Here is a 15,498-nt window from a genome sequence, read left to right on the forward strand (position 1 = left end):
CTGCCTTGGTCTCGCCATTGGCTGGCAGCTTCAAGAGAGCTAAACCCTGAAATTCTCTCTCTGAATCACTTCACTTCATATCCTTCTCCTTTTAAGATGCTGTTCCAAGCTTTTATTCATCTCTCCAATTGTTGTCACCTCTTGTTTTAGTTTGTGTACACATCCGGTAAAACCACTTCTTTTTTTAAACCATTAAAGGTAATGCAAGTTGTGGCTATTTTATGGATTTGCTGAGAACAGAATAAGGAACAATAATCAATAAGGCTAAATGTGGCTGACTGGGTAAGGGGAGTAACTGCTGGATAAGATCTGATAGATTTCAGTGGAGAAGAAATGATTGGTGTATAAATTGGGCTACTACTTCTCCAACCTCACGCTAGCAGCAAGACCCATTTTATTGTCGTTCACGCTGAAGCAAGCTACATAATCTGCCATGGAGCCAACAAATTTTGAAGACAGGTTAACCCCACATTAACTTGTTCTGCTGAACAGCCTGCCTGCATGCAGCTGAATACCAGAGAGCCAGGCAAGTTGCCTAATCATCATAAGACTGTCATTAGGATCCAGAAAGTGGGAAGGTTCAGTCTCCACAATGATTTTCCATTGTGAAATTCCAGTGAGCTCTGTAACTGCATAGAACAACCAATGAGAAGAACTGTTTGTTGCTGCCAGCTGCACTGAGTGAGTCAAGCTTGCCCTGATTCTGCCATCCATGGCTAACACCGGTGGTGGTTGAAATGAGCAATTCTTCCTAATGGAAGTTGCCATTGTATGCTAAAATTACCCACCAACCCCGTGTCAAATGCAGCTTGAACAGTTGAATAACCAGACATCTGACTGCAGTGGGTCAAGGACTTGCAGTGTATGTGCAAAGGAAGGACTGTCTTTGTGCCAAAGCATTTTTTTAAACCACTGACTTCTATACAGAGCTCCAAACAGGATAGTGTTAATTGTTCTATGGTGAACAAACAATGCTGGCTGTGTTGCTCAGAGATCAGGCCAAGTTTCTTTCTCCTCCTGAAATATAGTCACACAGTGAATAAATGTAGTGCTTCCTTTCAATTGTTTGTGTTGAGAAGCTCCGAAGTGATAGAATCACTATAGGCAGCAGGTGATCTAAATCCAGTGAGAGGGGCTTTGTGCTGTTTGCTCAGCCTCTTTTGAGCAGGATAGCAGTGACATCGGGCCAGAATTCATAAGCTTTGCAGGACTATTTTCACTTCACAACCATTGAAAGATCAGGGCGTCCCAGAAATAGGATGAATTAATTCAAGTGCTCTTGGGCAATAATAGTTTAAAACTTGTTTTACCCTGGGTATATTACACTTATGATCATTTCTGTGGGAAATTGGAGTAGATACTTAGGATGCTTGACGTTTTGCTGTGTCAGTCTCACTCCTACTGACATCACCATTTGCTCAGTGCCCACTTCTGCCTGTCCCAACATTAGTTGGAGCTCTGAGGTTCAACCATTGTGGAACCGTCTCCCTGGGATAGCAGCACATTGTGCTGGCTTGCTCCCTTTCTTGTTATTTGAAGAGACAGTGGGGGAGACCTGACAGGTCAGTTTCCGCAGTGTTTTTGATTTTCAAGAGGTAAAGATCTGCTCTCAGAGAATCTTACAGAGATGTCTGTTTAACCCTTGGCTGGACTCTTGTACCTGGACTGTTCTCTCCGTGGTGGTGGTGAAGGCCTCATTGGCTCACGACATCCTTCCAAGTGCCTGCAGCAAATCCCAGTTTGCTGCTCAGTGCTGGATCAAAGAGGTCACCGAGGCACTGCACTCATGAAGGAATGATTTCATCCACTTTGATTCCAGTGAGGAGAAAGTGATGTGTCAGGCACCCGGGGTGTGCCAGCATTGCTGGCTTCCCATCTCATTTTGTATTTCCTTATGGGAGATGACAATTCAGCCCATTGAGTCTCTGCCAGCTCTCAGAGCAAACCCATCAATCTCAATTCCCTACTTATTTCCCTGTAGCATCTTGTTTCTCACATGACCATTAACTTTCCCCACTCCCTCTTCAATTCTACCACACACTAGTAATGTACAGCGGCCAATTAACTTGCCAGCCAGCATGTCTTTTGGGATGTGGGAGGAAAAGCAAAATACTGGGGCAAACCCATGTGGTCACAGGGAGAACGTGCAAACTCCAAACACAGAGTGCCCGAGGTCAGGATGGAAATCTGGTTGCAGGAGCTGGAGGCAGCAGCACTACCTGCTCTGCCATGGTGCCATTGTACGATCATGAGTGCAGACAGCCATGTGCTTACTAGGATTCCCATTAATAACATAGTCCTTGTCACAAACAGAAAAGGGTTCCACTCACCAAATGTGCAGGGTTGGACTACCAAAAGAATCTGCTGATGGTGAATGTCATGTTTCCAGGAGTACACGTGGGTGACTCCTTCAGGGGTGAATCCACAATGCCAGACTTGTTCAGCGGCGGTCACTGCTCTGAGAATGGATCGTGGGGAGAAGACATGTGGCTTCACATACCATGCACTTGCCAATTACGGGAGCTGAGCTTGGATACAACAGGGGCCTCCCAATGACAAAGATGGTATTGAAGAACGTCATGGATCTCCTGAAGGTCCCATTGACAGCACTGAGATCGCAGTATATGCACGGCATATGTGACCACTTCTTCACTGCACACCGCACAATATTGCAAACAGGTGGTGCTGGAATAAGTGCAGGAAGGAGACCCAGAGGCTGAGGGCCATGAGATGGAGCTAGCAAAAGAATGAGGGTAAAGGTGACTACCAGGGGGATGTCATCTCTCAGCATTTACTGTCTTGTCTGAACAGTGGAAACAGACATTCCTTGGGATATAAGGGATTCCTTGATGGAGAGAGGCTTTCTTGTAATAGCCCTGCAAGCTTATGGAGCCGACTGCAAGCCAAGAGGTCCTCTCCACCCTGTATTCATTCCCAGAATATTGTACCAATAATCAGGCAGGGCTGAGCAGATGGCACTTAAAAATCCTTCACATCCTGCTTTGTAGATCAAAATGCAACAATTCCTTGGTCCATTTACTGAAATAGCTTGTTTATTAGTCTGTCGCTCACCCTCTGAGCAACCTTGTGTATGTGCTGGTTGACTGAGTGGGGATTCTCACCTGGAAGAATCAGATATAACCCCTCCTGCCAGCCTCTTTCCATGGTGACCTTACCAGGATGTAGGACCTGCTTCCTGGTACCTGTCTCACTGATGAGAGTATCCTGGTCTCTTTCACTAAATTTAGGGCAGTGACTTCCCAGCCTGGGATGCCCTCCTGTGTAGGTGGGAGTTGAGGAGAATGGGGAGGAATTACATGGGTGTCCTTGAGGCTTTAGTTATATTGAGATAATTTAGTTGGAAGGTTCGTTTAAAAAAAAACAAAAATATCCTCATCCTACCAGCTGCCCTGGCTGTAGAATCCCTGGGATTGCCACAACTCCTTAAAAGGAACATCCTGTGTGTCATGGAGAGCTTGGCGTGGGTGAGTGTCCACACTTTACAAGTATGAACGTGGGGTTCTTGTTGATTAAAAGTGATCTGGGGTGCTCTCCTACCTACCTGCAGCCTCTTTCCCCCATATGTTGGCCATCATGCCTTGCTGCTGTTTGGCTGGCACTGGGAGTGTGCGTTTAAGGTCTGATTCCTTTCCCTGTGTGGAAATTGGAGGGATATTGGAGGCTGCACTCAAGCTATGTGTGTGCAATTGGGAAAAGTCCATTTCCCCTTGTGAAGTTTCTGCCTCTGTGCTGGGTTTCTTGGTCCCCTCCTGCTCCAGTGTAATATGGCCACCAATGACTGCTGTGGCCAAGCCCTCAACCAAAAAATTCCCCAGCATCGTCTTGTCTCTTTTATTACTGTGGTGTTGGTTCGAAATCTTCCCATTCTTGTTGACACTGGGTCTCATCTGGTGTAACACTCATCTGTCAGTTTGGAACTCTGACTATGTTATTCATGGATGGAGTTCCCTGGTAAATTGCCAGTTCCTCAGTCCTGGATATGGACATGATGATGCTATAACTGGGAGGTAGCTACTTATTTAGAGCCAGAGGTAACTGCTGGCTCAGTATGATTGGCAGCTATTAATATTGACATGCTTGTGTCAGTTCCTGGAGCCACCTCCTGCTATCATTCATCGTGGGCTGATTCCTTTCAGTTCAGAATTTGCTATCGCTTGGCGCAGAACTGAGTTGGATACAGACACCAATGGCTGCATTTGTGCTACTCCACATCTTCTGGAATTTCCTCCTGATGCCTTCTTCTGCCATGTTCAAAATGGTATATTCCTTTCCTGCCAGGCCTTCCATTTCCTTGCAGTCTTCAGGTTGAGCATCTATTGAATCTGGTATTCTCCAAAACGATTGCAATCTCAGGGATCTACCCTTCTTGTAGCTCCTTAAAGCTAACTGATAAGGGGCATGGGTTCTGATGAAAGGTTCTGAGAAACTTAACCCTGATTTTCTCTTTACAGATGCTGCCTGCCCTCCTGATCACTTCCCAATGTGGCCTAGTGTTGTGCCTTTTCTTCATTTGGATTTAGATCGAGTAAGATTGATATATAACTTGGAAGGGGTCAGGATATGGACCACATCTTGTTGGCTCTCAACCACTCTCCATCCCCAGTTGGTTATGCACTGCCCTCCTTTCTGCATTGCCTTTTTTTTTTCTCTTGCAGAATCTGTACCAGTCTTAGTGCTTCCTTTTAGATGTGATGCATAATGGTTGATCCTCAGACTAATGGTTTCCAGGTAGAGTTCCTAAACTACTGCAGTAGAATAATAGAACTAAGTTCAAAAATGTGCATCTGTTTTGAAGCTGCTGTTTCCATTGTGTTGTTGTGTGCAATCATTGTGGATGGACACATTACTATAAGGTATCTTGCAAACAAGATGCAGTGTGGTATTTGTCAATTGCGAGATGTGTAAATCTTAGTTTGTACATGAAAGCAGAACACTTGCAGATCACAAGCAAACCTCAGATTTTTGGAAAAGATTGTGCGGGCAGCATTATGATGGACAGGTAAATTTAAAGTTTCTCAGGAGGAAAATATAAGAGCTTTTTCCTAATTCTATTTGTGTGTCACACTTCCAAGATTGACTTTCCCTATGTAAAAAAAATCTCAGAGATCTAGGATCAATGTGGTATGCCCAAGAGACCTGTGCACCCTTCCAATCTCTGCTGTCCCAAGTCTTCTGCACCTTTCTGTCTATGTAATTTGATCATGTGTAGTGAGGGTTTTGTCTTCCCTGAGAAGAAAGGGAAAAATCTGTTCTCACTGACAGGAAGGTTGAAAGCTTGAAGTCACAGATTTAAAATGACGGGCAAAGAACCAGGGAGAGTTGGGGAGAAACTTCTTCATGCAGAGAGCTGTTATAATCTGGTAAGCACTGGCTGGTGGAAGCAGGTTCATTTGGTGACTTTCTAAATGCAATTAGATTGTGATTTACAGAAAAGATATGTACAATGTCAATGGGGAAGACAGGGAATGGGAGTGATTTGACTTCCTATTTCTAAGAGCAAGTCCAGGCAGTAATGAACAAAAACTGAAAGTTCTGGTTTTATTTTGTTATTAAACACTACTGTTTGTGCTGCACTTCAATTATGTTATCATTCATTTTTTAAACATAGGATGAAAGGGGTTTGAGACAAGTTATTTGTCAGTGAAAGACTATTTCTCAGAGTAATTAGTTCTCTCATCATAGCATTACATTATAATTTTCACAATTACTATTTTCATTTCTACCTTGTTATTTCCCTTCTGGTAATTCCCTAACACAGCTTTGCAGCAGTTGCTACTTCATGTCCACGTGTGTCCTCTCTTGATGCTTCAGAGTAATATTCGCTTCCTATCTATACCTCTGGAAACCACTTTACTGCTACCACTGGTCTATAGCCAGGGCCATTCTTTTCTCATCGGAAATGGCTGTGTTACTTATGAAGGAGTCATTGATCTTTCAAAGAATACGATACACATGCACCAGAATTGCACCAGAGGAGAGGATGCACAGACTAAACCTTGAGTTGCATTGAAGAAAGTTTTAATTAATGAGTTTAAAACGTTAAACAGGTGTGCAGATGGATCCTTTGAGACTTATGTGGACCCTTCCTACTTTCCTAACCTTCTCAAAGAAAAATGAGTCCTTTATTATCAACATTAAATACCACTGATCATTTAGTACAGATATCTGTGTTAATGGAACCAATGTAAACTTCAGTGGTTTGCGTTAGTTTGAAGAGAAGGATGCAAGTGTGTTGTGAGAATAAGTTGTCTCAAGCACGTGAACTGCCTTGCCACACTCCTCACTGGGAACGTTCATAGAAGTGAATGTAAATGAGAGTGGGCACAGCTTCAACCGTGCAGAGGTCAGTCAGTTTCCACTGACAGAGAAAGAGCGCTGCTTTGGTAGTCTGAAAAAATTCAGGGTTAAATTGATAAGTGCATTGAGTGTAGATTTTGAACCGTACATAACTCAGGAATTTGGTCAGAATGAGAAAGTGTTGCTTTCCAATGAAATACGTAGCTTAAACTGGGAAGATAAACCGTTACAGTATAACTGAGCTGGACTGTTTCATGAACCACATGTTCTAGAAGGTTGTTTCCTAGTGTTGGGGATAGTAAGTGTGCACCCATCTAAAATGGTAGCATGTGCAGGCACCTTGTGCTTGGAAACGATGAAGCCATAGAGATTTCCTAGTCTATGGTAGAGATGGGCATTCTACAACTCTCAGGGTGAAGAGAAGGGCAGGTGAACAGCCAGAAGCCATGGTTCATGCCAGTCCAGTGATGGGGAGGTGTTGAGATCTTACAGTCAGTGAATATCATGGGCTCGGATGAAGTTAAAACATAGTATCTAGAAGGCAGTAATCTCTGGATTACTCCCTGTGCTGAGGGAGTGGGGACGAGAAAAAGAATGTGGACAAGATTTATGTGTCTGCTTCCACGGTGTGTCTCTCTGTGCTTAGAGTATGTTTGTGCTGTGACCATGCAGCGGAGTCTGGTGTCCAGCCATCTTGGGCCTCCTTGCCATTGGACTGTGACCTCAGCCTGTTGAGCCTTGTGGTATAGGGGCTGTCCCATATTAAAAAAGAATTTGCTCACAGGCACCTTCCATTGCTCTGCGCTAGAGTGTACGTGAGTCATCTTCGATCCAGAAGGACAGCCTCAAAGAAGATGAAATGTGAGACCAATGAACTTCAGTAGCAGGAACTGGAAATCTGGGGTGAGAAGACAGAATGGAACGATTATTTATTCATATTTGGGCCAAAACTTCTGGACTATTCAAGAGTGAGAGAGAATGAGTGAGTGATTTGGACAGCTTTTAGAAACACAATTAAAAGCAGCTGTAAATTGAGAATATAAATGATATAATAAATAATGGTCTTTGACCTACCAGGCCTCCCCTAATCAAATCCTTGCTGCTCAGAGCATTTAATAAGGCTTTAACATGGTCTGGAATTTATGGTATGCCAAGCATTCCTTGCGCCAACACCCCTAGGCTTGGGTATTTCCAATGTACCAGACAGAGCTGCTGCAGACACTGTCGTAATGTATCTCCTGTGTGTTGCCTGGGGCCAGTGGGAAGGGGGGCTGGTAGTGGGGGAGTGCGAAGAAATTCAGAAAAGCTGAAGGGTAGCTTCTATGGGCAGGGAGAACGATGGGGGATAATGTGCACAGCAACAGACGAGCAGCTGTAAACTGCACAACACAGGGATTCGGTCGTAAGCAGAAGCTGCCTTAACTCCATTGGCGGGGCAGGCTGCCTTCTATTCATGAGGGTGTTGCCAGAAGTAACCAGCTGCTAAACTCAGTGTGCCATGTAAGTGTCCCGTCCAGGCCCACTGATGGAAAACTCCATGTTTTTTTTTGCTCAGCAGTGCAGGACAAAGCCGACTTCACCAGCAGGGAAAACAAGTGAGGCTCTGTTGTATGGCAGATGGCAGAATCTCAGCAATGTGCGCTGCAGATTGGGCAGTCTCTGTACAAAAATAAACACCAGGCCACTTGTGTTAACTCAGGCTGTGTCCGTATTCCTGCTCACTTAGTACTATTAGGGGAACAGAATGGATGGGATCAAGAAAGAACTTTCCAATTTTATGGTGTTCTAATTGTATGTTGTTATTCAGTTTTCATTGTTACTTTGAACAAGAAAACCACTGTGATCATTCAGCACTCTGGGGAGAAGAGGAAGAAGTTGCCACTTATCCAGTATTTTAATGAAATTATGATCAAAGGGGTTTTTAACCATGGAATGACTTTTTATTTTGAAGGAGCCAGAGTAAATTTTGTTGTAAATGGCTTCTTGCCAAAGCAGGTCATAATTTATATGTAAATTCTTGTCTCCTAGTGCAACGACATTTGATTTGAGCTTTGAAATCTCCTCCCCCCCCCTCTCGTGTGTGTGTCTCTCTCTATCGTATCTCTCTCTCTCTCTATCGTATCTCTCTCTCTCTCTATCGTATCTCTCTCTCTCTCTATCGTATATCTCTCTCTCTCTATCGTATCTCTCTCTCTCTCTATCGTATCTCTCTCTCTCTCTATCGTATCTCTCTCTCTCTCTATCGTATCTCTCTCTCTCTTTTCTCACTGTTCTCTCTCTTCCCCCCCCCCCCCCCCCCCCATACTTCCCGGTCCTCCTGTTTGTTGCATTCTGTAAATGTTTTTGGCAAACTTTGTGGATAATGAACACGGGTGCTTGTTGGTAACAGGGAAGCACTATTATTAATAACAGTTCCCTCAGAGTCTGCAGACTAAATTCTTGCTCCCAGTTGAATGAGCGACAGGTTTTGCTGACTGAATGATTGGCTCCCAACAGAAAGTTTGAAGTGAACTTTGTGTGCCTTGCTGCAGACTGACATTCCACATGCTTCCATCAGTACTGTGCCAGATCAGCTTCACTACAGTCATGTGTAGAGATGAGAGAAGCTGGGTTTATTTCTCTTTGGAGGGCCGAAAATTGAGGAGTTTACATTTCTGAAGTGTTTTAATAAGAGTAAATAATGTTTCCACTGACAAGAGGCTGATGACCAGTTGACACAGATGTAAAGTGATTGAGGGAGGGTTTTTCCCTGCATGGGTGAGTTGTGATCTGGAACATGTCTGATAAACTAATTTAAGTATATTCAACTAGGAACTGGATGGATTCTTGAAAAGGGAAAAAGCTGGGTGTGTGATTAACTGGAGAGAGGAGGCACAGACATGGCCTGAATGGTCTCCTTTGTTTTGATCCAATTTATGATATTCTTGTTGATGCAATATTTTTTTCTGACTCTCTCAAACCATCCTCTGAGATGGTCTGGATGGAACATCTCAACCGAAGAGTCAACTGTCCATTTACCTCTACAAATGTTGCCTGGCCCGCTGAATTCCTCCAGCAGTTTGCCTTCTTGCTTGGAGGTAGAAGGTCTGGTTATTGGTGCACCCTGTTTTGCAAAATGCGAACACCCTGCTGCACAGTTTCAGCTGCAGCTCAATGGGTTACAACTTGAGCCTTTCAACAGCACTATGCAACAAGGTCATTGCAAGAATCTTGTTGAATGTGTATGGATCAGATGAAATGCCTGGGTTCACCATTACATTCATAATTTTGTAGCTTTCCCTCATCACTTATACATTTCCTCTCCAGCACTCATTCTATCCTCATTCTGCACTTTGTCCCTGTAAAAGACGCATGTTAATTGCAATTATTTCCATCTGTTTCAAAATTCAGAGACTGCAAAGACTCAAACATTTTTATTTCTCTTTGGGATTCAGCAAGAGTGTGCAAAGCTGGAACTTGAGGAGGTTTTATGGAGTACGGTTCACTGATCAGGAAAGTGTCTGGTTTGCTGATCATTCTATCCACCCCAATGGACTGCGTAAAAGCTTCACAAATCCTCAGCTTTCTCCTCCTCCTCCCCCCTCCTCCATAGACTCTGTCTACAATTCCTGTTGCCTTGGGAAAGCAGCCAATGTAACCAATGACTCCACCCGCCCTGGTCATTCTCTCATTTCCCCCATCCTTTCGGACAGAAGAGACGAAAGCCTGAGAGGACGAACAACTAGGCTCAAGGACAGCTTCTATCTCCCTGTTATAAGACTCTTGAATGGACCTCTTGTACGATAAAGATGAACTCTTGATCTCTCAACCTACCTCGTCATGGCCCTTGCACCTTATTGTCTACCTGGCCTGCACTGCACTTTCTCTGTAATTGTAACACTATGTTCTCCATTCTGTTATTGTTTTTCCCTTGTACTACCTTGATGTACTTATGTTTGGGGTGATCTGTCTGGATGGCATGCAAAACAAACTTTTTCACTGTATCTTGGTACATGTGACAACAATAAACCTATTCCAATATCCCTCCGAGTGAGAGACAGAATGTCACCCACCACCACCCGCCCCAAGGCACTATATTAAAAGAATTCCACTACCCCCTCTTCCCCACCCCCAAGGAGAGGATAAAGGAATATCCACCAACACATGGACCATATTCAAGAAATTCACCTCAACTCCACCACCACGTGGACTGTATAAAAGTATGTTGCTTCTCATAACCCTATCGCTCCTCCCACTATCCACCACCTTGCATGCAGTCACGTAAAAGAAATTCTGCAAAATTGGCAGAATTATGCATATTACATTGCTAAAACCCTTACTAGCACCTATAATGTCCAAGGAGTGAGGTAAATATTTAATCTTTCTGGAAATGCAGTCGTTTGGAAAGACTGCAGTATCATCATTCATTTTCAGGGATGATAGTGTTGAAGAGGTACCTCCACTTTTTAACAGTACCTGAATAAGGAGAGTATATGAGAGAGTGAGGAAATGTGTGAATGGCAGAACTCGCGTGAGTGGGCAGAAGGAGGCATGCCAAAAATGTGTTGGGAGCGAGAGGGTGGATTTTCTGGAAGGGGTGATCATAGAGCACAAAATGGATAGAACAAGGAAAGATTCAAGCAGCACAATCCAATTTAAAGTAAGCAGTTTGAAACAGAAGTCATTTAGGGTCAGGTTTCCAAATTTAATTTCTTGCCAAGTTTGTTTGTAGTTATATTGAGGTAATGAGCTGTTATCTGTTGCAAATAAGGAAGCTGCTTTACAGAGTAAAAGGTGCCAGGTCTGTGCAATATACCTATTACTTAATTGTTTCCCAGTTGAATAAGTTTATTGTTTTACCACTCCTTCTATGCAGACGCAAGTGGAATCTGGAAGAGCAAACCAACTCTTAGTAAAGTAGTCGTTCAGGCCTGGGAGGGAGTGCAGGGAAGAGCATTCAGGCTGAATTCTAGTGCAAAGTTGAGGGGAAACAGGGACAGGCTTGAGCTTCTCAGCCTAGAAAGGAGAAGTGTAAGTGGGGATCCCAATGCAAAGAAAATTCTGGTCTTTATATGGCATCCTTCAGGACCTCAGGATATCCCAACACATTGCACAGCCAATGAAGTGCTTTCTGTAGTTACTGCTCTAGCGAAGGAAATGCTGCAGCTCGCTTTCAGATGACAAACTTGCATGAGTAGTAGTGAGATAATGCAAGATAATCTGTTTCAGTGATATTAGTTGGGGGATAAATATTCATCAGGGCACTGATGAAATAGGCTCTGTTCTTTATCAAATAATGCCTTAGGGTCCTATCAACCTTCCAGAGAGGGCAGACAGCTCCTCAGTTTTGTTTCTGATTTGAAAGGTGGCACTTCTGGCAGTGCATTTCTTCCTCAGAACTTCAGTGAAGTGGCAACTGGATTAAAAACCTGTTTTGGGGCTTGAATCCACAACCATGTTAACTCGGAGAGTACAACTGCTGAACCACAACTTCACCTGGCACACATGTCCATAATTATGTAATCGAAACAAACTAGGTGTATAAATTACAATAGTATTTCAGGAATTGTGTCAGTGGTCAGCATTATTTTGAGTCAAAAAGTTGCAAGTTCAAATCCTACTCCAGCCATGTCAGCACAGAGGATGATAGTTTCAGTACATGGATACATTTCTGCACTGTTAGAAGGGCTAATATTGAGTGAGGTGAGTTGTTAAAGTTTCCTCCCTCATTGCTAAATGTTGAAGATGCAATGTCACTATTTTAAAGAATGGGAGAGTTCTCTCTATGGCCCCAGCCAGTAGATATCTCAACAGTCTTTAAAAGACATTTAGGGTCACTTTCATTTTGCTTATGAGAGCTCGTGGGCAAAGCAGCCATGGAGTGACTTTAAAAGTGCTTAACTGGCTATAAGGTCCTCTGGAGTGTTTGAAGGTTGTGAACTGCTAAGATAACTGGAAAAAAAATCTTTCTAGGTTTCCAAAATCAAACAAATGTAGTGGTAACTTGGAATGAGGGAAATAATTTTGAGTCTGTGCAGCATTTTGGTTGGAGGGATGTTTAGCAGGCAGTTGAGTCGATATCAGTTCTTACACATGACTGCAACATGAGGATAGGTTGAGTGAGCTAGGGCTTTTCTCTTTGGAGAGAAGGAGGATGAGAGGTGACTTGATAGAGGTGTACAAGATGATAAGAGGCATAGATCGAGTGGAGAGTCAGAGACTTTTTCCCAGGGCGACAATGGCTAACACGAGGGGACATAATTTTAAGGTGATTGGAGGAAGATATAAGGGAGATGTCAGGGGTAAGTTTTTTTTACACAGAGTGGTGGGTACGTGGAACGCACTGCCGGCAGAGGTTGTGGGAGTAGATACATCAGGGACATTTAAGAGACTCTTAAATAGACACATGAATGATAGAGAAATGGAGGGCTATATGGGAGAAAAGGGTTAGATAGATCTTAGAGCAGGATAAAATGTTGGTACAATGTTGTGGGCCGAAGGGCCTGTACTGTGCTGTTATGTTCTATGTTCTAAAACATACTCAAAATACAGATACAATAACAACATTTAGAAGGCATTTGGGCATGTACTTGGATAGGAAAGGCAGAGAGGGATATGGGTCTAATGTGGGCAAAAGGGATTAGCATAGATAGACACCATGATCAGCATGGACGAGGTGGGCGAAAAGGGGCCATTTCTCTGCTGGATATTTGTATAATTCTATGAAAGTTACCCACTGGCTTCTTCTCCCTCCACACAATTGAAAGTCATCAAGTGCATCTGCTCTAGTGTTTTTATACAGCCTGTCAATGACCAACATAATATTATATCCACTCCACTCTCTGCAGGCAGTGAGTACTTCTGATTGTCACATCCTTCCCTGTTGCTTTCCTGAGTATGATCTGGACCCATTATTTTACAATTAATATTTGGTTTGACTGTGTGACATTAGCCATTGGCCTCCTTCAGGTCTCTATTAAGTCAGCACCGAAGAAGTTTCCATTCTTCTATGCTCCATCAGGCATTTGCTATTAGCGACAAGAGAAAATGTTTGGAAAGTAACAGAATTCTGGTGTCGCGGATATGATTGTGTGATTGTTGTGTAGTGAGAGTTTAGATTCCAATATCTGAAATTGGATTCAAAGGCACCAGGAAAATAATGTTAGTGCTGCTGGATTGTTGCAGAAACCCAACTGGTTCACTTCTATTTTACCTCCATATGATAGGAAATTATTTCAGTGCCTCGAGTCTATTCTGGCTCAGAGTGATCCCATTCCCCCCACTAATTTTCCTGTAATCTATTCTCCCTACACTCCCATCAATTTCCTCCAGATTGTACCACTCACATATGCTTTAGGCGCAATTTACAGTGGCTGATTGATCTCCCAACCAGAACGTGCTTGGAAGGTCGTAGGAAATGGAAGTACCTGGGGGAAACCCACAGGATTGCAAGGAGAATGTGCAAACTCCACACACACAGCACTGGTAATCAGGATTGAACCTGCATGGCTGGAGCTGTGAGGCAGCAGTATTGTTAGTGAGGCCACAATGCCTCCTGGTGTACCCCTGATTCCACATTATGAACATATGAGCAGGATTAATTAGATAGCTCTTTCAGAAAGTCAGCACATCTACGTTAGCCTTAATGGTCACCTTCTGTGAACTGTTTTTGTTGGTGTCCAATACTGATGTATGGTACTGTACAAGAGGTGGATACTGGTTTTGTAACTGCACCTCAAGAACTGTACATGACAACAACCTTTCCCTCAATGTCAACAAAACAAAAGAGCTGGTCATTGACTTCAGGAAAGGGAGTGGTGTACAAGCACCTGTCGACATCAATGGTGCTGAGGTCAAGAGGGTTGAGAACTTCAAGTTCCTGGGAGTGAACATCACCAACAGCCTGTCCTGGTCAAATCACGTAGATGCCACAACCAAGAAAGCTCACCAGCGCCTCTACTTCCTCAGGAGGCTAAAGAAATTGGGTTTGTCCCCTTTGACTCACCAACTTTTACCGATGCACCACAGAAAGCCTCCTATCTGGATGTATCACGGCTTGGTACGGCAACTGCTCTGCCCAGGACCGCAAGAAACTGCAGAGAGTTGTGGACACAGCCCAGCACATCACAGACACCAGCCTCCCCTCCTTGGACTCTGTCTTTACCTCTCATTGTCTTGGTGAAACAGCCAGCATAATCAAAGACCCCACCCATCCGGGACATTCTCTCTTCTCTCCTCTTCCATCGGGTAGAAGATACAGGAGCCTGAGGGCACATACCACCAGACTTAAGGACAGCTTCTACGCCACTGTGATAAGACTATCGAACGGTTCCTTTATACAATGAGATGGACTATGACCTCACGATCTACCTTGTTGCGACCTTGCACCTTATTGCACTGCACTTTCTCTGTAGCTGTGATACTTTACTCTACTGTTACTGTTTTTACCTGTACTACATCAATGCACTTTGTACTAACTCACTGTAACTGGACTGTGTAATGAATTGACCTGTACGATTGGTTTGTAAGACAAGCTTTTCACTGTATCTCGGTACAAGTGACAATAATAAACCAATACCAATACCAAGTAACTAGTTAAATAATCTGTCTGTTCACATTATTCTCTTCTTTTGCCTCAAAATCTTGTTCTCTGCAAAATTATCTTCCTTATCAGGAGACCACAGTCAGTGCAGATTGGTAATAGCATCTCCTGCTTGTTGACGATCAACACAGGTGCACCTCAAGAATGCATGCTTAGCCCACTGCTCTGCCCTCTACTACAGTCATGACTGTGTGGCTAGGCACAGCTCAAGCACCAGCTATAAATTCACCGACGACACCACTGTTGTTGGCAGAATCTCAGGTGGCGATGAGGAGGCATACAGGAGTGAGATAGATTGGCTGGTTGAGTGATGTCACAACAACAACCACGCACTCAGCGTCAGCAAGACCAAGGAATTGATTGTGGACTTCAGGAAGGGGAAGTCGGGAGAATGCACACCAGTCCTCATTGAGGGGTCAGCGGTGGAAACGGTGAGCAGCTTTAAGTTCCTGGACATCTCAGATGATCTATCCTGGGCCCAACATATTGATGTAATCACAAAAAAGGCATGCTAGTGGCTCTACTTTATTAGGAGTTTGAGGAGATTTGGTACGCCATCAGACTCTTGCATATTTCTACAGATGTCCAGTGGAGAGCAT

General features: G+C 43.8%; 1 protein-coding gene across 1 annotated transcript in view; it reads left to right on the top strand.

Annotated features, from left to right (window-relative positions):
- wwc3 (WWC family member 3) overlaps positions 1-15,498 on the top strand; it is a 172,183-nt gene that overhangs the window by 50,904 nt on the left and 105,781 nt on the right. The gene's annotated exons all lie outside the window — the stretch shown is intronic.

The sequence above is a fragment of the Pristis pectinata genome, chromosome 4, assembly GCF_009764475.1.
Source record: "Pristis pectinata isolate sPriPec2 chromosome 4, sPriPec2.1.pri, whole genome shotgun sequence".
Taxonomy (NCBI): Eukaryota; Metazoa; Chordata; class Chondrichthyes; order Rhinopristiformes; family Pristidae; genus Pristis; species Pristis pectinata.